Consider the following 6,000-nt stretch of genomic DNA (forward strand, 5'->3'; position numbering starts at 1 on the left):
CACTATAAACACGTTAAACAGGTCAGGATGAGGAATCACACCATTAAACAGCTTAACAACACAGTTAGACAACCTGTTTGGAAGAGAAAACTGAGACTAACAGCAAAATCATTACCCAAACTGTCCTCTGTGAACATCTATCGCAGTAAACTAACTTTCTGGTTCTACTTTGAACCAGTTCTCCTTTATAATGAGGGATTTTTACAAACATGTCAGCTGCACTCACCTGTTTTTGACGTCCAAATAAATAAAAAATAGCTAAACTTTTGGCTTGTTTACAGCTTGTCTGAGGTTTCTTGCCTCTTTGCCGTACCAATGTGTACTCAGCAATCAACTTTGATGAGTGGGATGTTAGCAGATCAGATTAAAAGATGGCCAAACCTATGAAAATAAGATCCAATTTGTAATAAACCATAATTAATTATCGTTTTAATAAAATCTGCAAGAGAAGGACAATGCAAAGATAAAGAGAGAAAACCTCCTTGTGCTTTCTTTCACAGCTTTTCTTATCAGCGCTCTCGTAATCATGGGACACGGAGTGGACATGGTCCATTGAAGAGCTAATTATCACTGACAACAAACGTCACATCAAACAGGTATTCTGTGAGCTGCATGGGGCCTGCCACACTCGGCGGATCTCAACCAACTGTTTTCATCACTCTGGATGCTAGATTACTTTTGACAGAAAACATACAAATAAAACATTACCAGGGCTTACAGGGAGAGCTCGCAGAGATACCCACTGAGTAAATTATTCATACATTGACTTACTGATGGAATGAAAGCTTCTGTCTTCCCTCTAATCCCCAGCAAAGCTTTCGGTAATAGTGCAGCGCTCAAGAGTTGCCTCTCACAAGGCTCTATTCATCAAACTTTCCAATGTATGAAATCAGTGTCTGACAGGCTTTTGAAATCCTGCGGCTCCTGCGATATTATAGCGTTTAGCCTCAAACAGGCTCTCAATCTAATGACTGCACTGCGATGGTGATTGCTTTGATTTTAATTGGGATGTTCTAGGGGTGCTGCTGCTTCTAATCCAGCTGTCTCCCACCAGTTAGACAAGGGTTGCTCATGGTGAGCCTTTAGTCCCGCTCTGAAACCCATCACAGGGTAGCATGGTTGCCCTGTTGAGTTTAGGGATGGGGGATAGGAGGAAGGAGGGGTACCATATGTCACACAGGGGTGCCTTGTATTTCTCACTGAAGTCATGGGTAATTGAGAGATGAAATATAGAACCCATCGATGTGGGGAAAGTCTCAAATGAACAACGTCCTTGGTCTCCGGGGACGGGGTTATGGTACAGTAAAGTACCATTTAGCTTGTCCATCCTTGAAAGACTAAGCCATGACCCGTCTGGGGAAAAAATAAAGAGCAGGAAGGGCTTACCTGGTGCATATCTGTCTCTGCAGACAACTGAAAGATCATGCCAGTGTTGAGGTTTTTTTTGTGCATCCCTCCAGTGGCGAGAATCGGCTGCACGGTTACTTCAACATCAACTCTTGAAACAACCACACTTCCAATGTTTTGTCACAATTATGTGTTAGTGTTTGACTGTTGAGAGTTGTTGTTTGGATCCTCCTCGTTTCCTTTGTCCACCTTTTCGTCAAAGTATCAGGAACTCAGAAACCACAAGACCCACAGCAGCTAACATTCCCAGATGGGTTAGAAATCTTCCCAGCTGCTCACACGCTACACACCTAATTCAGTTTGCCACATTGTGGTACCAAAAAGAGAGTAGTAAAAAGCAGACAGGAGTTGCGTATATTCTAATTCAGAGGATAGACCCTGTGCAGCCAACAAAAGTATGTCCTTCAAAAGATCCGATGTCTAGACTGAAAATACTTCTAATTTTCTAAATATCTCCTTACAGCAACTTTGAATGATGTGTTCTGAATACATTATGCTGAACAAAGAATGTCAGATGTCGCGTTGAGTGAACTGGAGTCTGAGAGTTATTCCCTTTGATCTAATGGTCATAATTAAAAAATGAGAAGTTCTGTTGATGATATTGTTTAATTAAACTTGTATATTGTGATTGGAGGGAAGCAAAGCTGTACATTTATATACCTAATGGGTGTATAAACACTAACTGTGGGGGTGAGAACAGTTTTAAAATGTACTTGATGATACCATTAATGCGTGAATTAAGTTTCCGTGCAATGAAGTCGAAAGAACTTTGCAAATTTACAAAAGCTTTTATTTATTTTGTATGAGTTGTAGCCATTGTCATGTGCTGAAAAACTCAGGAAAGGGAAGAATATATATAAAAATATGAGTAATATGAAACCTGCTCAGTCATTACACTAGAAATGGATTCCAGGGAGTCCGCCCCTGAAATTAGCTTTAGCTGCAGGTAACAGCTGCCACTGTGAGTCATTCTCTTTCCACTAAAGAGCGCTGATGGATGGAAGCGAAGATGGATACCCAGAGACACATCTGCATGATGGTGGGGTCTGTCAATGGTTGTTGACCATTGTTGCCTCGTGACCACAAAGAAAGCAAATGCACGGCTCGACAAAACCTCGGTTACCTTTGACACTAAATGATGATTTGTGTTTTCCCTGACATGACTTCACTGGACTAATTATTAAAAGAATCCCTAGAGGCTGCAGGTATTCATTATACTACAAGAACAGGACATTCATCACAAAGATTTTAAAGTTAATAAGAAATTCATGTTGGAATTGTATTTTTAAAGATGCTATCAGTCATCATGTCACACTCTGCAAAGTTCAAGTCTTCTTTGTCCTACATTCCACTGCTAGAATCAACATGTTTTTCAACTTCTCCTGAGTCAAAGGAGCACATATTAATTGGCTAAACTGTACTATATATTCATATATAGAGATAGATAGATAGAAGTAAGGAGATGAATGAAAAAGATAAAAGTAGCAAAAGAAAAGTATTCAAGAAATGCTTTTTTGGAGCCTTTATTCAGAGAAAACCTAAGATACCCATGGCTATCAATTCACTCAAAAGTGTGCATACACACACACACACAAACACACCCCTCTTTTCGATGATATGTTCCCACATGCACTTTTGTGTTGAATCACTCCTGATTTCTGACTCTCCTTCACCCTGTTTCCCTTTTCATATCACCTTTGTGTGCTAGGCTTTGTGAATATTTCTCCTCTGAACCTCTCAGTAAATTTTGACAGGGGCCTTTTCTATCTGAACTGATTCCAAAAGGGGAAAATGTAAAGCACTGCATCCATTATTGAACAACATCACAACCTGTGAAACCTCCACAAGACATTTACATTTCATGGCCTCTGTCAGGCCCTTTAGTAAGCAGACAAACCCAAAGTGTGTGGGTTGTGAGGGATCACATTGTGCTTGTGGCGTGTATTGTTATGCAAAACAATTGATGAGCAGAAATGTGCGTTTAGCATTCAGCTTCTCTAAAGAATAAAATGGGGAAATTAGATTTTAACAGGCCTTTTCGAACCTCCCCTGCAGCTTCCCCTGGGGTTAGACGTCATTTATAGCAGAGGTTCAGGCAGGTCATGTAAAATGCTATTTGATACCATCCTTTATTATTTCTGCTACATGTGGTAGAATATTGCAAGTAAGTTCACGGTGCATGTGCTCCTGCACCCGGCTCCCTCTGCATCAATCCTCTATGATAGGGGATGGTTTAATGATGAACGACAAGGACACACATGGCTCGGAGGAAGGTGTGGTATAATTTCAATCATTTTAATAAGTGCTTCAGTGGCTTGTGAAACTGCCATACAGTATGTGGCTGTGTTGTGGGCCTGCAGTGATCTGAGCGGTCAGTAACCTATTAGGATGCTTAGTGAAAGAACCGAGTCGCCTATTGTTGCTGAAGAAATATTCTGTGACAGCAACATTGTGTTTGTGTCCTGTTTTAATTTGTACGTCTTCTCCTTTAGAAGATTAATTGAAAATAGAACCACTACAATGCTCTCAAGGTTAATACAACACATGTTCAATTAAGTGTGGGGAAATACACAGCTGTACTGTATTTCACAAGGCTTTGCTGGCACAAGCCATACTATTTTCCATGCTGCCTAATGATAAGCTTTCTCTCCCCCAGTTATTTGTAATTAAGTTTCTTCTCAGCATTCCGTTAGAAAGATGTCAAAGAGGAGAACAGAGGAGGGGAGGAGGGGGGATCTGGTGAGCTGGGGGCTGAAGCTGCCCTATTCCTGAATAAATGTAGAGGGTGAACAGGCTTAGTGAATTTCAAAGTCACCCAGGCGGCTTAATAGCTTTCCTAAATGACTCAGCACATTATTTCCAGTTGTAGAGTAGTCCATTACACGGTGCGTTACCATACCCATACAGGGTTCGGACTCCCTCCGTCCTGTCCTTCTGGCTCAGGCCTGGCATGTGTTCAACAAACCACTTGAGCCCGAATGCAAAATGAAGTCCTTTGGCTATAACTTTAAGGACAGTTCAGTCTTTTTAGTGCTTACCCAGGAGCCTGCAGCCTGTCAGTGACACCTGTAACCCTTCGCACCGCAAGCTCTGATGGCAAAGGTGATAGCTAAAAGTGTATTGCATTGGCCACGGGCATGGATGTGGATGGAAAGAGACAGAAAGAGCGAGGAGGAGGGAGGAAGGGAGAGCAATTAGTGGTGCTCCACAGCATAATCCCTAGGAGACAAGGCCCATCAATCATGTTACTAATCCTTTGTTTCTCAATAAAGATAACCATGCTGCAGGGAGTTAACATTTTCTTAATAAGTCATCCCACCATAGTACACCTGAAATGCCAGATTGGCCCAGAATTATCCTTATCCTTTGTGTTTGACATTGAGTTGATAAGAGGATGCTGAGACCTATTGAACAAGTATGTTATTCCTGTTATTTAGATTATGGTAGAGGTAGTCTATAGGTTAAAGATGGAGGAAGAGGGTTGTCTGGTCAAATCTGAAGTGGGCTCTTTTCCTCAACAAGTCCTCCAACCTAAAAGACAAAGCAGCTTGTTTGTGGAATGAGGGTTCTCTGTTCTGTTGGTTATAAAGACTGATGGAGTCCGCTTAGGGCAGGTGGGATGGGAGGATGTCTGGGTCAAACAAATGGAGGACTTTCACTTACTCGAACCCAAACTACGACCTTTTTCTAAACCGGACCAAGTGGTTTAGTGAAGTTAATCCAACCAATTTAAGTTTAATTAATCACGTGTTTACCACGAGCGTCATAGTTCGATGCGTAGGTCTTCCCAGTGCGTCAGAAAGCGACATAATGGGGCCCTGGCCAAGCGTCCGTACTGTATGTGACAAGCTGGGAATGAGAACAGGTTGAAGGAGACTCTCTGCTCTGAGCGACACATTATTCTGGAAGCTGGTTACGGAGGTTTTCAGCAGGACTACAGGGAAACATTGTGCGAGTTGTGAAAGCCTGTGTGTGCTCAGCAAACTTTTCCTAAATAAGCCATCAAAATGCAATGCAAACTCTCCCTGGATGAAGGTAAAACATTATTAACTGTATTCAAATATCTAATCAAATACATTTAGGTTAGATTGAAGATCTAATTGGAAGTTGTACCTCTAAGGTACATACTCTGGCGTTATACAGTAAAAAGAGTTATCTCAAATACTCATTATGACAGCCCAAAGGCACTGCTTCCAGAGTGAACCATCCATAAAAGGAATGCCAGGAGGCAAATAACACATCTTGTGGTTCCTCGACTCATTTTTAATCTTGCATGTTTTCGATTGGAAAAACATTTTCTTGAGAAGTCCATGAAGGCGACCTTTTTAAAATCAAGTCAGCTCTAAATTGAATGAATTCAACGGTGACCTTGAAGGCATCTCTTTGTCTGTTTCACTGTGCTGTCCTCTGTATGATACCTCTTGCACTGGATAGACCAATCCATCATATTCTCTTGTTCACCTTTGTCTCAGAGACAACATTTTGCACCTTGTTTTTCTACTCCCCATTTCTGTTTCACGTCTTTCTATCATCCCTCCTCTCTATCATTGTAGCAGTCTATGGGAGAAGTCAGCCATAGTTATGTTGGTGTGG

This window comes from Cottoperca gobio, chromosome 20 (genome assembly GCF_900634415.1).
Source record: "Cottoperca gobio chromosome 20, fCotGob3.1, whole genome shotgun sequence".
Classification (NCBI taxonomy): domain Eukaryota; kingdom Metazoa; phylum Chordata; class Actinopteri; order Perciformes; family Bovichtidae; genus Cottoperca; species Cottoperca gobio.